Genomic DNA, 19,078 nt, shown 5'->3' on the forward strand with positions numbered 1-19,078 from the left:
CAACGTGCGCCGAAATCTCGAACACACAGGCGTTTTCGTTTTTGGCCTCCATCAGAAGTATAGTTGTATGACGGCGTCAGCAATGCAGTACGTTTCAGAAGAGCTAGCTCTTTATATTTGGTTTCTAATACATTTGATTGACAGCATATAACTTCGTTTATACAAAACTAGCTTTAACCAAAGGCAATTGTTTAGAGGAACTCGTTCGTTTGGGGTCTATTACCTAATATGCGCAATTACGGGGTGAGTAAGCTGTTACGCACACACAAAAAGCCACAGCTAACCGCCGCTGCAGCTACAACTGCCAACCGACCACTACAGAAATGACCCCGTCTGGGCTTCCCGAATGCTGCATGGACCAGTTCCAGTTACTTCAGCATGGCCTACGGAAACGTGAGGAAGCCTCAATATCCCTTTCGCCAACGACTACCTGCATGCATAAGACGAGAAGAGTATCACCTCTCTGTCACTCTTGTAGTGTTCGTTAGGACATTGAACCGGCCCTGTGGGCTGAAGCTCAGCGTTAGCATAAGCTCACAGCATACGACTGCGTCTGCGACAATGGCTGCGTAGGCCTTGCCTTTCTCTGTGACCGCGCTTTGAGAAAATTTTGTGAACGTTTGCACTGTGTGCGGGTTTGTGCGTCTTTCAGATTTGCGTTTCTAGAGTCCTGATAGTTTATGTGCGTTTTTTTTTTTTGTGCTGGTGTATGCATTCTTTGTCGTCATTTTCATTCATCAAAATGGTTCTGGTATGTGCTAGTTGGTACATCTTCGGTGGGAATCAGCTTCATTCTTCAAGCCATCTTGTTTCCAGGCTGACTTCTCCGTATCATAAAGGTATTCCTCCCTCCCAGTTTTCCTAGCAAAAGTTACGAAGATCACACCTTCAAACGATTGATTCAACATCACGATCTGCAAACGCGCGAGCCGAATGATTCAGGACTCCCGTGCAAGCCTGCGCTGAAGCAGGCCGAATGCCAAACTTTGTCCGAGCTGAAAAGCATTGTAAGGCACAAGTGAATTTTCATTTGTCTGGTTATGACCGAGACAAGTCCACGAGACCGCGTACGGCGCAGGGAATCAGAGCCAGAGATAGCGGCAGGTGAAATGGAACATGCCGGCACCCTGATTCAAAGACTTTTACTCGCCATCATCATCCCCGTTAGAAGTTTTTCCTGGGCGCTGCCATGCGCCAAAAATACAGCCTGATTGGCTTAGATCTTCTGGCCAAAACTGGCAGCCAATCGGAAAAGACCGGGAGCAAGAAGGCAGCGATCGGGAAAGTTGCAATCAGGAGCCTATTAAAACTGTAATACTTGTGAACACAAAAAGCAATAATAATTTTGAATGAATGATTCCTTAAATATTGACAAATTTTGCAATGTTGTGTGATCACTTTGCATGAAAATACAAAGAGTGAACTCTGCTCTTGTGTTCGGCGCTGCAGTCGCTTCCGATCAGGATTCTATTTAAACTGGAATACTTCTGAACACCGAAACCAATGACAATTTTGAATAAATGATTCTTTGAAGATTGAAAATTTGGCAATGTTGTATGATCACTTTGGATTAAAATATAAAGTCGTAACTCTGCTCATGTATTTGGCCGTTTCGGCGCTGCGGTCGTTTCCGATGTAATTTTTCCATCGAGTGCTGGCGGCGAGATCGACCGTGGTTGCGCGTTGTCCGTGTTGTTATTCATGTTTTTTGTGCGATATACCGTCGTAAAATGTGTTCGCCCTTTGTGGATAAAGCCTGCTTGCCACGTTGGAAACACGTGAGGTTAAGGATAAGCTGAAATACAGCGGCAAACGATCGAAGAACGGCGGCGTTTTCCTGTGCCCGGATAAAGAAGTTCGGTAAGTTCTTTTTTGCTGGACCTTTTCTAGCGCGAGTAAGGTTCGGTGCTAGAAACGTGTTATTGGCTTGATATCTCGTTCCGCGTCAGTCTCACGCTGTGGTTCGTGCAAGCTAAATGCAATTTGCTGGCGCGGCTCGATATGTCTAGCGTTGCTGACGGACAGGTGGTGGGCGCAGCGGAGGGCCTTAGGAAGCTTGAAATAATTGCCGGCGCTCTTGATAACATCGTGAGGAATTGATGTGTTATGTTTCGTATGCGGTTTTTGTCGCATTAGGTCTATTTCTATATGCGGCCGTGCGGTTTCACCGCGCTTTTGTTTTATTTCGATAGCTGTGCCACTTTGAACAAAGCAAAATACCATGTGCGACTGCTTAACTTATCGGACGTAAAACTTCCCTTGAGAAAAATGAAAACCGGAAATAGTTTGAAAATCTTAACTTGGCAATAAAAGTGTTTTGATATTTTTTTTTATCGTCTTGTTACTGGCTGAAAACCTTTCCTGACCCTTTTTCGTGTTCTCTTTCTTTGGAAACTATTTGTTTTCTTCAAACACTTTGTTGTTCAGGAGCACCGAGGTGGAGTATATTTCACATTGCTGTGAACGCTATCTACGCTTACATAGCATTGGTTTTAAGCACCTTTCATCAATTCTGTGGTTAGGTCTTTTGACACAACTGTCTTGATAATAAAACAATCATTGAGTGAGTGTTCTTACTTCTCGTAATGTGTAGTGTACTGTGAGCTTTTAACTTTGGCAGGTAACGACGTTTGTGCTTATGTAACTTTTCTTTGCAACCTTTTCATTTAAAAGTGGCTGGAGCTTCAGGACGGGGGCTGTCTGGCAAGAAGAAAAGCAATAGCAGGTACGTACTTATGTGACCGATATAGGAACCCAGAAATAGAAACTGGACCTATAAGTATGCGTTTGAGTGATGTGGGGCGTTTACAGCAGGAATTATGGCCAGCTGACTTGTGGTAGTTGTTTATTCTTGCATTACCACAGAAATAAGAGTAGCAGGTAGCCCTTTCAGCTGTAGGGTGCTCTGCATGTTTAGGACATTTGAATTATGTTGAATATAGCTTTTTATACAAGCAGAAAGTGAATTCCTGTTTTATATTTCTTTTGCACACGATGTAGTGCCTGTGCAAACCAGGTTTTCTGGGTGAAGAATCCTTCAAAATCTGCTTGATGCTGGGCAGCTGTTATGTCGTAATGCTTCTAATGTGAGTAAGCAGAAGGTCTTTCAGGTGCAGTCCCAGTGCCGCAAGAAGTAATTGGAATGCTGGAGCTGGGGCCAAACTCGGGTCTGCACCAGCGGTAACTGACAGCAGGATATCATATATGCATGCATATCGGCCACAATATCCCCTCTATACCTTTGGACCCTTCTGTATTACCGTGTTACTGAGCATTATGCATTGGATGTTGGATGCCGCGCCAGTGGAGTGATGGTGCTCTCAGCAGACACTTCTGGCAGCATAGCCTGCATGCTTCCAGTGAATGTGAGCTAGTCAAGCTGAATCTCTTGCATACAGGAACGCACTGTTCTTTTCTGTGAATACAGACTCCTGACATCCTTTGGCGCTATCTATGCACTGAATTTACATGGCTTCCTTGTCAGTGGTCAGTTAATCAGCCGGCTGTTTTGCGATGGGTTAAGCAAAATAAAAAAAAAACAGTGGGGAAATTATGCTGGGTGTGCGTGCAAGGTCCCGAAGTTATTTGTGAACTTGAGTTGTAAGTTGATCTGTCAATTGAATTTCTTTCCATTTTTTTGCATTCAAGCTCACCCACCCCTTTCTCTGAAATGAGATCATGTCTATGCTACTGAGCTGCACTGTTGGTGGCACCTGGAGTGAGGCATCTTTATGCTTCATTTCTTTATGTCGACTGCATACTGTGACTGTTCAAAATGCTGTAAGCATTTGGCGCACAGGCTCAGTTGTGTGAGTTCAAATTCATTTCAACTAAACAACCTGCCGCGGTGGCTCAGTGGCGAGGCGTTGCGCTGCTGAGCACGAGGTCGCGGGTTCAATTCCCGGCTGCGACGGCCGCTTTTCTGATGGAGGCGAAATGCAAAAATGCCCATGTGTATGAGATTTCAGCGCACGTTGAAGATCCTCAGGTGGTCGAAATTAATCCGGAGCCCTCCACTACGGCGCGCCTCATCGCCTGCGTTGCGTCGGCGCGTTAAACCTTACAATCAATCAATCAATCAATCAATCAATCATTTCAACCAAATAGATTTTTGTCGAAGCAAAGCGAACCGTTGTGCTTTCTTTGCCAAATTTTGTTTATTCTTGCTCATTATTTAAAGATATTTTTTTCATCTATATAAAATGGCTTTAGTGCCTCTAAATGTGAGCAGACAAAAGTTTTCATGCTGGGTTCTGTTTTTAAATGAGGCATAGCCACATGCAACTCAAGATCAAGAGTTCGCTTTCTCAAATCATAAGAATTGACGATTTAGATTCTTTCGGGCCAGTAAAGTGACCGCACATGTTGATGGGATGGTCATTCTGGCGAGGCATCAACCGCCTGGTCATCATATTGAACATATATTTGGCTAGATAGTGTGCGAAGGATGTGCAAAAAAAAAAAAAAAAAACATTGTACCAAAACAATGTAAATTAGGTGCAGTAAAAAGTTTGGTTCTTTCACTATAGGGTAATGTTAGTACCTAAGCAGCATTTACTGTATTCGCAAGCTTGAGACACTGACAGCATAATGCACCCGCCGCTAGGCTCAGTGGCTAAGGTGTGGTGCTGAGCCCATATATGCAGGTTTGATCTTGGCCGCGGTGGCGGCTTTTCTGATGGAGGCGAAAAGCGAAAACACCCTTGTCTCGAGATTCAGCATAAGTTAAAGTTTCCCAGGTGCTCAAAATTAATCTTCAGCCCTCCACGACTGCACGCCTCATAGCCCATGTGCAGCTTGAGCGTGTTAAACCCTGCAATCAGTCAATCCTACGGCGTAACGTAAAAACGTAATTTTTATCAGAGCCTTTTGGTGGGATGAGGGGGGCAAATGTTGATAACCCTGGCAAATAAAATGCATCAATGGTACGGATGGGTAGATGATGATGATTGATTGATTGTGGGGTTTAACGCGTTGACGCAACGCCGACGATAAGGCGCGCCGGAGTGAAGCGCTCCGGATTAATTTTGGCGACCTGGGGATCTTTAACGTGCGCCGAAATCTCGTACACGCGCCCGTTTTTGCTTTTCGCCTCCATCAGAAAAGCGGCCGCAGCAGACGGGAATCGAAACCGCAACCTAATGCTCAGCAGCGCAATGCCTTAGATACTTAGCCACTGCGGCAGGTACGGATGGGTAGGTTTACCTAAAGTAGCCCATGCTGGCTTGTGCTCCTGCATGCCCTATTGAAAATGTGGAGTTAATGGAATCCATCAAAAATCAACATGGTGGATTATGGTAATGGAATTAGTGATGGCATGACGGCAGATGACTGCATGCCGGCAGGGTGATGGATGACGGCAGATGACTGCATGCTGGCAGGGTGATGGATGACGGCATGCATCGGTAGCTGACGGCAATGGTAGCGTCGATGCTGGCAGGTCGAGTGACAGTATGACGGCAGATATGCGACATTGCACAAAAATGATGACGACATGAAAAGGAAAGGTGCTATGCAATGCTAATTAAAAACTGGTTTCATTTCTTGCGAATAAATTTATAAAATAAGATTTGCAGCAAATGAGTAAGCTTGCGTATGCGTTTTGCTCTGTCCATTCATGTCGTGATCATTTTTCTGCTATCCTGCTACAATGATCTGAAAACTTATTCTTTTTATGAGAGCTTAGAGGTGTGTGCTGGAATGCTTAAAAATATAACCAAAACAAACTTGGTTTTCACGTTGAATATATTATCATTAAATATCAATAATGGTGACTATCTTCGAACAGGTGGGCAGCTGAAAAGAAAAAAAAACTGAGTTACACACTAAAGCTTATACAAATCCAGATCAACTCAAAACAAATGTATATTCACATTTCACATACCTCCTTAAACATTCTGAGATGGTTACTCCGATGTGGTCCCTTGCTTCTGCCATTCCTCTGCCATAAAAATCGAAAGCCTGGAGAAAAAGAACATTTTCACAAAATTAAGTGGAAACCACCCTGCTAGGACTCCCTTCAGGTCATGGAAGGGTGGTCTTGACCGGCACTGCTCTAAAAGCCACCGCATGGTGGCAATGCCTTTCCCGGGAAAGGATTTTAGCAAGATGCAAGCGTGCATGCATGCATGCGAGAATTTCACGATAACATGCGTTAGCAGCAGGTGGGAAAGAAGCAAAACACCCTCGTCTAGAAGAATTCTACGCTCAAAGTGCAGCCAACGAATACCAGGCGCAAGAAAATGTAGCTTCAGGCGAGTGTGTTGAAGGTTAGGAACACGTTAAATTGAAAGGTGAAGAATGCCAGATGACATTTAACCTGGCTGGATGCATTGAAGGGACAAAAAGAAACGTACAGTCTTGAGATGAAAGTGCAGACTAAACGAACGCTTGCAAAAACTTCAGCAAACTTGTGATGAATTTAGAGAACGTTCAACACTATGAGGACAACCGAGCTGTGCAAACACTAAAGACCTTTACGGAAGCCGCACAAGAAGGAGAACGGGTGTGCCAAACTTGCCATGGAACAGATTATCAATAGTGATAAGGTGTGCTGACTAGGCCGGATCGCACGTTGCGGCAAAGTGTTGTGGAAGGTGACTTCTTGTAAAGGATACGAGCATGATGAGATACGAAAACTGCTGAAGCTGCCATGTCAAAGCACACTAAAAATCTTGTCGGACCTTCTGCAAGAGACTCGAGTAACAAATCTAATAAAGGAACCGCTTCAAGTGGAGGGACAAAGCTTGCGGTCACTAAAAGAACCATACTGCAGCCTGATTACTGACAAAATGTCAATGCAGGAAAAAGTAATTTATGGCTGCCAAGTCAACAAATTTTTGGCCTTGATATAAGCTGTGAACCTTGAACCGGCGGTGCCACTGAAATAGCCTGCAGGCTCCTTTGGTTTGTCCTGCGGGGGTTTTCCACGGTTGACATTATCCCCTTAGGGTATTATTTTTTTTACCGGGAACATGAAGCATGACCGGCTCCGTAACCTGAATTTTAGTGTGCTCAACTCTGTGTAAGAGGTGGGGTTCTTCATAATCCGTATTGTCACAGACAGCCACCAGACAAACAGCGCCATGTCGGTTGACAACACACTACAGCATGTTTTGCTACATCCAGCGCAGCAAAATGACCCATCGTTCCTTTTATTTCACCAAACCACCTCATTAAGAACCTCAGAACAAATTTTCTAGGAGAGAGAGAGGGATGTTTGATGGAATGCAGAAAGTTAGGGAATGTTTTGTTCTCAAGGCTCTTTAAGATCCAACAAAAGTTGTCAATTGTGAACCCAGTTTGGCTCCTAAGCTGATCGCACATTGCATCGAACCTGGAAAAAATTAAGCTGTCCCATGCCACCTTGATATTTTCGCCTGTCGTCATCAGCAGCCCAAGTTCCTTCAGAAAAAGCCCAAAGGTCACGAACACGCTACCCAAGCGAAAATTCCAGTAAAACAAGCTGAATAGTGCAATGCCATGTTAAGGACCATGCATCTACTCCACGTAAATATGTGATTGCAGCCTGTCAAGCAAGGTGTCTCAAGTGAAGCATGACAAAGCGCAATAACACTACAGCCGAACCAAGAACTGCTAGCGCCGATGGCTGATTGTGTGGCTGCTTTCCGAATTGACGCCACCGCATCACCGATAGCGTGCACCACAGGCGACGCGGCGGAGGGAACGAGAGCTATCGTTCTCACAGGCGGAGAGGAGCATTCGGCGGGCTGCACCAAAAGGGGGATATCAAGCGGCTGTGTCACTTCTAAATGTTGCATCATGTGCATCCTAGTTCTCTTTTTTACTAAGAAATCTCACATTCGTGCTTGTGTTCCAGCAGTCCAATGTACAATGGCAGCAAAGGTTCATGTTAAACAATACATAAAGACGTTAAACACAATACATCCAAATTCACTGATTCCAAACTCGGAGAGCAATAAATTGCTGAAATGAAGAAGCCGACATGCATATATATACAGTGCTATTGGAAGACCAAAGCACTGCACTCTCGGTCAAATTATGCAAGTTCTGGTAACTGAATTTCACGGTGCACGTCATAGCATTGCACTACAATTGTATAGAACTAGGCGCTAACCTATTGTAACCAACCTGAAAAACAGCCCGTGACATCTGATGAGAGGTCCATCCAGATCACCAAGTAGGGCATGCCAGCTGATCTCCACTGCAAGGTGTAACAGTCAGTAGCCTGCAAGGTAGAAGTGAGTGGCAAACAACAAGCAAGTTGCATTAGCCTTAATCCTTCAAAGTTCTAAATGCGATATTAAGGTGTCGAGCAAGGTGTTCTTCACACTCCAAGCGAGAATATAAGAACGTTAAAATACCACATTAATTGGATGTAAGGATGGCTGAAGTGACTATCACAGCATAGTGACAATGTCAACGATCAAGTTTCTAACTCAATTCTCTCTTTGGAAGTATTATGACCAGTTCATGTATGGGTAAAAAGGTGCCGAGATGAGCTTTCTCATTGCTACTACGACAAATTGCCTCCACGATTCTGTGACAAAGCGCAGACCTAAATGATGATAACGTTGTCTTAACAATTATGGAGTGCCTAGCGTTCCGTCCAGACAGAATGCTAAAAACTGCTAAAGTTCCATCTAGACTGAACGCCAAATCAAAACCAGCCGATTAGCCGCCCTTTCTCATTCTGGGATTTGGTGTAGTGGTTCCGCGGCTGACTACGGACGTCCCAGGCGGCACAGAAAGTGTGCCCGAAGACCAGCCCGTCTATGGCCGCTTTCTGGCATGTCCGGCCAGCATCCAGGTTCTGGCAGCCACTGATCATGCGTTGAACGGCCAACATTCGGCAACCAGCGCTTCGGTATTTTTCCGTCCGCCCGTGTACGGACGCACAACGGCAGCTAACCGGCAGCCAGATATTCAGTTCTCTTCCGGCTGCCGATGTTGAGAAAGAGAACGGCCGAAGTACGGCCTTAGGGCATCCGCTTTTTCTTAGGGAAGCGGTCATCGGCCGAAGCACGGCAAGCGACCGGCCACAGAATATGCGTATTCTTGCGGCAGTTGGGGTTCGAAAGGAGACCGGCCGGAGCGCGGCTGCCGTGCATTCGTTGTTTCAACGGTGAACCGCGCGTCCGGAGGTAGAATATCCGGCAACCAGTGTTATGAAGGATACCGGCCGACGTACGGCCCCAGAATATACGTTTTTCATTCGGTTAGCTGTCCTCGGCCGAATTACGGCAAGCGAATGGCCACAGAATATTTGGCAACCGGTGTTCAAGAGGAGACCGGCCTACGTAAGGTGTCTGGTTATACGTCATTTTTTCGGCAAACGCCATACAGCCGAACAACGGCACGCGCCTGGGCGCCGAGAATTCATGCACAGACAAAGGAGACCGACCGGTTTTTTTCTGGGGGGAGAAAAAGCCGTTAGTGAGCCGAACGACGGGGACGCGTTTTTCATCCGCTCCGTGTTTCTACGTTTTAAATAAACGAAAATCGTTTGTCAAACAGTAATGAGTGTTCTCGGTGAACGGGCAAGGTGCAAGGACTCACTGGACGTTAGCAGGGAACCTTTTAGGCCAGCGAAATGTCATTTATTGCCACAAGAAGACTGTGCCACACCGACGGGTGAGCTAAGCCTCGCCAGTCATCGCCGCTACCGCGCCTCTGCCGCCGGCTTCGTCGACGCATCAGCTCGAGGCTATTCGCCCCCTCAAGAAATGGAGAGCATTGGAGACATCGACCCGGCAGAGATGTCCGATCCGAGATGGAGATGGTTCACCAAAATAACTGGCCTTCAAAGGCGTCGAGCAAGCGGCCACCACGCAGGAGGTAAACCGCCACCATGTCAAGGACTCCCCACCAAAGAAAGGCAAGTGCGAGCAAAAGCGCAAGTTATTCTGCTTACAATTAAACTGTGACAAGAAATATTGCACTATGTTGTTGGTGATAAACGTAGAAGAGACTCGCTCGTGCATTGGTAGGATCAACTTCATGCCCTGCACTATGTTACTTCATGGGATTTTACGACTGCCTATTTAGAAAAAAAAATTACTTTAAATTTGCGATAACAACAGAGCCTTGTCACTGACGAAGCCTAGCTGTTAATTTAGTTCCGATGTTTGAAGGTGAGCTCAGCTACTCTTGGGATATGACTCATTTGGTTAAACATAATCGCCAGCATCCTAGGAAACATGGATTTTGTCAGGATTTTCTTGCTCAACGCAGATTGTTGAGTTCACGTACGATTTGGCTCTTGCAATAGATAAGCTTAAAGTGGTTGACTGTACATTCTTGGACTGCAAAAAAGCAAATGATGGTGTCACAAACTCGAGCGTACGACGTCTACAAGTACCTTATAAATTTTTCATTTCATTTGTACAGCGCCTAATTCTTCTTGCAGTCGTTCGATTCATTCAGTTCGGTTCCATTCGCCCCGAGACAATATGGAGCTTTCTCGAACGAAGAGACGGTAACACGATCACTCGCCGGCTCGCCGGCGAGAAAACAACAAAAAAAAATTGGCCGCGTATCTGCTCCTTTCGTTGCAAAAGTCGTCAAAAGACGATAGTCTTTATCGGCTATTGCGAAGTAAATGCCTCCCTTCGCTTTGCCGCTCACCTCTCATGTTGTTCCTCTTGCGTCGCGCTCCTCCCAAGACAAAGACGCCAAAGGTTTGCTTAAAACATTTTAAATTTCCCGCGTTCCAGTGCTCCAAACCGGGTGTCTCGATGCGAACGCTGCTGTACGGCGGAGACCCGCGTTAATCGAGGCGCCCTACTTCAACGTTTATAGAACCGCGTTTCCCTACTCCACGTGCGTTGCAAGCAGAACGTGGAACCTATCTAGTGGAACCTTGCGTAACTGTTGCCGGTTGATTTCTTAAAATGGCGCAAGAAGCTATAGTGGCGCGGGCGACAGTAGGCGACGGCGAAGTGAATTCTTTTTCTGCAGTTGATGAAGTATTTAATTGCGCAAAAGCAAGCATGTTTGATTTTTTTATAAAGGAACACTGCAAATATCACTTCTGTATTGATTTGCTGTCTCATATTTGCGTAATGTCTTGTTCTTCTTCAACAATGTTGACAAGTATGAACCTTACACCGGACATAGACGGGTAGATTTAGCTGTGACTATATAAGACTAATGGGCAGGCATTGTTTTGCTTTGACCGGGTGGCTGAATCGAGTCACAGACAGACAGACGGACAGACATACAGGCATACAGACATACAGACAGAGCAAAATTTCTGGGTTTAAAGAGCCCAAGAAAGACTATCGTCTTTAATAAAACCTCCGCCGCTCCGGTTTCGTCGAAGCTTCCAGTACTTTCGAGGAGGTGCGCGTGGCCTTGCCAGTGCTAAAGAGCGTCGATGATTCTGGAAGGGAGAAGAGTGAAGTTATTCGCTGACGGCGGCGGGCGCGTTGTGTGTTGTGCTCTCCATCTCCGCGCCGGCACGGTTATAAAAAGAGAAGCCGCGCCTAAGCAAGCCAGCTACGTTTGGCAGTCGTGATGTGACAACGGCACCTGTCAGTTTGTGCATCACACCATCGGCGACCCGCGCCCTGGAGGACCCCAACGTACTCGCGGGCCTCGAATCACCGTGATCGTCCCGGACGGCCTGGCCTACAACAAAGCCGCGCTTCCCAGGTAGCTGAATCGCCTCCGACAGCGGTGCATCGTCCGGCCCGGTCGGTGAATATGCTGGGACTCTGTCTCTCATAAGCATCGAACTGTTCGTTTTCTTTTTTTGTTAACTGCTACGCTTCGTAATATTCATTTGTTAGCGCTCCTGTTTGTATCATTTTGTCGAATTGGACTGTTTCTTGTATTTGAATTCCATCTAAGTTGCCTGTCATTATCGATCCGTTACCTCGGGCTTGTGTTTGTAACTTGCCTGTCTAAATATCAGTCTTTGTGCTGTTTTTCGTTCAGGGCTCTTGCTCATTCTTGCCGCTCTGGTCGGCGAAAGCCGCACATCAGACGGCCACCCCCTTTGTCACCTGTGCCCTGTGGATTCGGTGGGGTTTGTTGGCTCTCTGGAGTCGACTCCCCATATCTTCCGACAGTGCACCCTAATTTAAGGAACCGGGTGACAGATGGTGTTCCATATCACCTTCTGCGTAGTACATTTGATCCTATGAACTGAATGAATCGGTTTTTGGATTGTTATTACTATTGGCCCTATAGCTTTGTTCAAAAGTACTGTGTAGTTTACCGGACTATAGCGAATGAACGTGATTCCGTATACCTGCAGCTTTATTCGAATTTAATAATATCCTGGTGTGCTGATTCAGAAAAGTTTTCGGGTGTTAAACAGTGTGTTAACGGCACCTTTACAAGACAACCTTCATTCCAATTGAATAAGTATATCGTAAATTATGCTGCTGTGACAACGGCCGAGGAATATAAATACCTAGGAGTTTATTTAGGGAGTGGTTAGAGGTTAAATAGGCAGGTTCACACCATAAAAGTTACGGCTGCATATGTTTTTGGATTTCTGAAACGAAATTTCAGTGAACCTCCATCTAACTGAAAAGAACAACTGTATTTCACTCATGTGCGCTCAATCTTGGAGTACGCATGTGTTTTCGTGGATCCCTACACCAAAGAGCTGGTTGATACGCTCGAAAACATACAGAATATGTCAGTGCGATTCGTATTAGGTAATTGTCACGCTCAACTTAGCATGAGAGAAAGTAAAAGTAAACTGAAATGGCAGGACGTTGAAGATCACAGACGAAACCACAGGTTGAACTTTTTTCGTAATATCTATCATTCGAAAACTGGAGTAGAAGGGGATAAGTATCTCCAAGCGCCATTCTACATATCGCAAAGTGGGACCGCTAGCTTGAAGCAAATTATTAGCTTTCCTGTAAAGGTGACGCCTTGCGCGATTCATTTTATTTTACATCAATACTGCAGTGTAATTATCTTCCACGTATGATTGCATTAACAGTTTATAGTGACGATTTTCAGCGCACTTTGTAGAATTATTTTGTTATTTTGTCTCATATTTAATGCTTAGTGTTATGTATCTCCCTTCTGTAAAGCATGCAAAGGCAAGCAGGCATCAAATAAATAAATAAATAAATAAATAAATAAATAAATAAATAAATAAATAAATAAATAAATAAATAAATAAATAAATAAATAAATAAATAAATAAATAAATAAATAAAACAATGAATAAATAAATGAATAAAAATAGGTAGATTAATAAATAAAAATTAAAAATAAATAAATAAACTTTGAGAGGCGCAAGTCTACCTCCGATAGGTTGAGAACCCTACGCATTCAACCTTTACCAATAAAAGATTTATTGCCCTATTTGTTGCAGTATGCAAGGTTACCTGTATGCATGCTACCATTGCTATGTTATTGGTTTGAAACAAATTATGTAACTCTAATGTTACGCCTTTCCTTGCGTGAACACAGAGGGATGCAACTGCAGCCGCCTGAAGCAGGGCGTCATTCGCAACGCGTCTAGAATTTTTGGAACGTAGTATAACATTAGAAGAAAATTAAGTTCTTTTGTACTATTAAGTGGTCTGGACGTAACTCATGAAAACAACATTAAAATAGATTGAAAATGAAAGTACCTGTTCGCTCCTTCTTGGGATCAGCCCTGCGCAAGATCATCAGAAAAGGTGATCGAGTAGAAAATGTCTTTGCAAGAAAAATGGGCAAAAAATGGACATACTTTTTTGTGAAGGAGTTATATTAAATGCTCCTGAGTGTTTTGTTGAGAACCGAAACGCTTCGTAAAGGCATTCACGCCGGTTTTATATACATCAAAATTGGTCAAGCAACTGTTATAAAATAGTTTATGTAGTCATAGCATGAAAGTGTTCCGGAATATTGCCCTAAAAGAAACTGGCTAAAAGCGGCGCAATGTATCTCTCGGAAATTCAACCCACTAAAGTATGCGCCCCCCCCCCCACCTCCTCTTTCCCCGTTTATTACAGGTAAGCCGCCCCACAGAGGATATCAGGACCTGGACAATACATCTATTCAAGCTCTACAAAGAACTGAATATTTTCTGTGTTCGGCAGTAAAATAGGCACAGCAATTAAAGGAACGACAATTTGTGAGCACTGTTTAATAAACGAATTTTGCTGTCAACTGAGGCTGGTAATTAAGCAAGGCTGCGCTGAAAGCTTGACGGCTGGTGGTTGCGCGCGAGCTCACTTTGATGTGGCTGCATTGGACCCAAAATGCTGGGTTTGTGCTGCTTCTGCACTGCGCGAATGAGTCATCTGCTTGCGCGACATGCAGTGACCGTACAGTTAACGTACTGTGGCTGAACTGCAATGCCCGTAGCACGGCCGTATTTCCGGCAGCTTTAGTCCGGCTGGAGTCCGACGACCGTATCTCGGCTGTCCTCCGGCGACCGTACTTCGGCCGTACACGGGTGGCTTTGGAATGGCCGGAGCCCTACGGCTCGAATCTGGCCGTATGGCCGTAAGCCGGTCGACTGGCCGACGGACACTGGCCGTTGGACAGCCATGGGAGTACGGCCGTATACGGCCAAAAGGCCCACATTTGGACATGGGCCGAACATGGCTGCCGGAAAACGGCCGGACAGAAAATCACCGGCCAAAGTACACCGGCTTGTTTTAGGCCGAACAGTCCTGTGCTGCCTGGGGTTGTAGTCCCTGGTTCGATTCTCGCACCGTTTTTTTGTGGGCATGTGGCCGTGGTTAGCATTTTGTAATAGCAAAACTTCACGCCCGCTTTACAATTCACGCGATGAGAGTAGTCGGCCTTGGTTTTTTACTCAAGCGGCCGAGCCGCTCCCGCTCGCTGGAGCCAAGGCCGACGTAGCCATCGCCAGTTACGCCCGAACTCCTCTAATTATTACCAGTAATTAATAATTACAGTGACTCTGGCTAGTCAGTGAGCGGAAGCGGTTTGGCCGGTTAGGTGAAAATCAAGACCGTCTGCTCTTGCTGAAACATTGTGAAGTGGGCGTCGGGTGGCGGCTTGGAGATCCGTCAAGATTGAGCTAGAGTTAGTCCGATCATCTGTAATTATTAATAATTATCAGTGATTCTGGCTAGTCAGTGAGCGGTAGCGGTTTGGCCGGATGGGTAAAAATCAAGAGAGACTGCTCTCAACGCGAGTTGTGTTTCCTCTGGACGGAACTTTAGTGACAGTTGCCGTTCCGTCCGGACAGAACGCACAGACACAGCCTAACAATGCTGCCAAAGGAGGCTGGAGAGGCTGTGATGAACTGCTGAACAAAAATACAAGTGAAGCAATTTTTTTTGTTTCCGAAGTCTCTCCTAGGTGATTGCAGCTTAAATCGGGTTCAATTCTCCTTCCCACGCAGTGCTTGAAGCCCACATGATGTGTCGGTGCATGTTTTCAACTGGTACCGTCAATATCATGACAACAATTTTTTTCCTTGAAAACATGAATATAATTAGACCCTAATAATGGCTGCGATGTCTTAGGGAAGCATAAGGAACGAGATTTAAGGTTGTGCTCACATGGACATCAAACCCATTGAAACTATTTTCAAAAAGTTGAAACATGACAATAATGCATTACTGCCAATAATGACAATAGCCAGTGCTTAAAAAATTATTGCGACGAGAAAGAGGTTATCCTCTTCTGAAAAATAAAAAAAAACTTTCAGGGTGATATAACCATCTAGAAAAGGCTGTTCTCCCATCTATTCTCTAGCGGTATATTTTCTAGGACTATATTTATTTACATCAAGTCATGTGTTTTTAACAAAGAGTGTATTCTTTGCTGTGCAATTATGTACACAAGCTACTAGAAAGAGACCTTCGGCCTTAACCAGTCCAGAGGAGACCCACTTTTTTTTTAAGCATTTGCTCTTGTGCGGGGTGCACTCATCCACAGAATGAGAGCCCAATACAAAATTTAACTGAGCAACACGCGTGGCCGCGAATTATTCGGAGACGGTAGTGAATGTTGCAATGCTTAAACCCTCCTCATGCGCGGCCAGCATTGCGTATGCCTCTGCACCAGAGGCACGATACGCATGTAGTTTCGACGTGGTAGCAAATTCGGGTTAAATGAACGTTTTTGGTGCTACTGATACACATGCACAAACATATATGCGATTATCGAACGATTGGAACACTCAAACATTCACTGCACATGCGGGGCTTGCGAGTGTGACGCCAATTTCAGCCATCGTACCCTCAATCTGAACGCAGAGAGCCTTGTTTGTACTAGTGCACTTTACTGAGTGACCGCTTTGAAAAATGACAATCCCTGCAGTGTAGTGTAGACTGCTATGTGCCTCGGCTAAAAGTTACCTAAAGCGTACCACTCCAGTCCAGGTACGAAAAATGATGCGAAGAAGTACAATATTGCAATTCCTTAAAAAGAACTACCCACAAAAAAAAAACCTTGCGAACTCAACCTGGAGCGGTCACCGCGCGTATTGGCGATCGGTTGTTCCGAGCAACAAACCGTTTAGCCAACGTAGCAGTATGATCCTACTTCGCTCAACAAAACGCCTACAAACGGCACAAACATAGGGCTCTTCGATTCACAGACTCGAATTCACCGGGGATATTCCGCGGGAGTCCGAGGATTCCCCGATACACAAGAAAATCGAATGCCTGACTGCTTTCAGGGAATCGGCGGTGAGTCCGGGACTGAAAATCAAACAGCCCTACTGTTGTTACTCCCGCACGCAATATCCGCGGTCGAAAGGCAGATCTACGTAACGACGTAACCCTCAAAATCAGTCGCTGTCAAAAAACATTAGGGATAACCGACGACGCAGACGTCTAACACCGAACGGAAGAGCCCTGCCCTGTTAAATACACAAGCAAAGTGCGAAAAGTTGTCTAGTCACTTACCTTAAATCACAGGCGACATATCTTCGTCGAAACAATAATCCAATGTCTTCAAAACAACCACAACAGAGCCACTCGACAAGCGCGTACAACTCCACCGACTCGGCGGCCAGGAAGAAGGGAATGCGACGGCGTGATGGCGTGGCGATGTTGCTGGATGGAGCGGTGGAGTACTGAGGCCGGGGTTTCGGTTTCGGCTGTGCCTTTGTTTTTTCGTAATGCAGTTCATACAAGGCGCGAAGTAAACAAAATGCGTCGAAACAAATTCTGGCTTGAACATAGACACATAAAGCAATGTAAATAGAAAGATCAGGTTGCTGTACCCAGCAAAAAGTTGAGTTTGTTGGGCTATCCTGTATATGAGCAATTAAGTTGTGGAATAAACCTCCGACATCACTTGGAGGAAATCACTTTTGGTTAAAAACTACCAAGAACAGGCACATTTTCCGTTTTAAAAAAAAATCATATCGTGCTGTCAGCGAAAAAAAAAAAACCAGACCAACGGAGGATCGAACCACCAACCTTTGCAACAAAAAGCGAGCGCGTTACCACTACACCACCACCACAAACGAAAGGGGCACCCCAACAAGCGCCATTTATTTGGTTTCTCAAACTGAATCGCCAATGAATGCACAAACATTGTGAGTTATGTTTACTGCTTCTCGTATATAACCCATTCCGGCAGTCATACCGCTTCTTGGGCACGCACCGGTCTCCAACAAGAGGCTCACCTTGAGCCGTGTAGCCAGCAATCTGAACCTAAAAGAGATATCGCACATTCCCGTTCTCCCCGACGATTGCCAACGTAGCTATGAGTGAAATGGCATGCGAGCCCGGAATGAAAATTATGTTGTGTAATAATACCGTGGTTGAATCTGTCTCAAGGCAGCTGAATACAACTAAGGCGGATCGGCGAAGCGCTAGACCCGTAGTATCCCGCGTACAATTTAAGCCATGGCACGGACGGTTCTGTCCGCGGACTCAGCACAGCGAAAATAAACACGTACGGTTTGACCCTGTCGCAGCGAAAAAAAGCTGTCCATGTTTTCAACGTAAGGGTCGGAACTGCCCCCCTTACACCAAAAACGGCGAATAAAGGGCATACAGTTTCATACCAGCCCTTCAAGTTCTGGCTTAAAAACAAGAAGCACTAATCAAAGTAGCTTTTGTCTAATATGCCAAGTTTTCAGCAGCACCTTATCAAAAAGGCAGTTATTGTTTTTTTTTTCTCGATATTCCCAATGCCACCGCTATATTTCTGTTATTATATCAGTCCTTCGCTATCGAATGAAGTTTGGCTTGCTGCTAGCATTCGTTCGGAAAATGCTTTTCCATCATCAATACAGCAGTCAAGCTTGCCGTCACGCCAGCATCTGCCGTCATTGTGCAGCGTGCCTATTACTTTTTCTGCAACACCTTTTCAAAAAGGCAGCTTTTGTAATTTTCTCGCAACGGTCAATGCCACCGCTATGTTTCTGTTATTACAAGCGCTTCGCTCTCGTGTAAATTTTGGCTTCCTGCCGTCATTCATTCAGAAAATGCATTTCCATCATCAATTCAGCAGTCAAGCTTGCCGTCACGCAAACATCTGCCGCCATTGCACCGCAAGCATGGAAGAAGGTGGTGGAAGACGATGGAAGGTGCTGGCAGGCATGCCACCATGCCTGCCAGCACCTTTCAGCGTCCCCTTCAAACAGCTTCCATTACAGTATCTTACGTACATCAAGCTTTCCAAGGCGACCATCAAACGCAATCAACCTTTCCAGCAATGAATCTTGATGGTTGGTTGATGGAATTTTCAACAGGCTGGTCTACTATAGGTAGATATTGGGGCAGCAAGGCATTGCTCCCTAATAATTTGGCCGCAACCCCCCTGTGTACCAAGCAGGGGTACCTGAAACAGTCCTTCATCATTTTTTAATACCTCAAAAGCTTCTCTCATTGATGATCGGGCACAAATAAGATTTCATTTTGTTGTTGCTTATAGTCTTGCTCTTCTGATCAAGATCGGTCTAAAAAAAGCAGAGAGAACATAGTGCATGCTAATTTTGAATTTTGCTTCTCCAACAATAATGCCAAAGACAACCACGTACCGTGTTTACTGAATTGTAATGTGACCACGATTGTAGCGTGAGGGGTGACTTCATCCCATCCATAAAGAAAATATAAAACCACTAAAGTAACTCAAGGGGTAACTTCCTGTTGTGCCCAAAAAAAAGAGCTGCCAAAGTACTCACGTGAGGCCA

The 19,078-nt window shown here is 45.2% G+C and overlaps 1 long non-coding RNA gene across 1 annotated transcript; it reads right to left on the reverse strand.

Annotated features, from left to right (window-relative positions):
* Positions 1–5,919: 5,919 nt before the first annotated feature.
* On the reverse strand, positions 5,920–17,061 carry LOC144160865 (uncharacterized). The gene is made up of 3 exons (XR_013320413.1): positions 16,836–17,061; positions 8,113–8,209; positions 5,920–5,961 (listed from the first exon to the last, which is right to left on the reverse strand). It is a non-coding gene; the product is annotated as an uncharacterized LOC144160865 (long non-coding RNA).
* Positions 17,062–19,078: the final 2,017 nt, after the last annotated feature.

Source organism: Haemaphysalis longicornis, unplaced genomic scaffold (genome assembly GCF_048455015.1).
Source record: "Haemaphysalis longicornis isolate Haplotype H1 unplaced genomic scaffold, Haemaphysalis longicornis Haplotype H1 scaffold_11, whole genome shotgun sequence".
Taxonomy (NCBI): Eukaryota; Metazoa; Arthropoda; class Arachnida; order Ixodida; family Ixodidae; genus Haemaphysalis; species Haemaphysalis longicornis.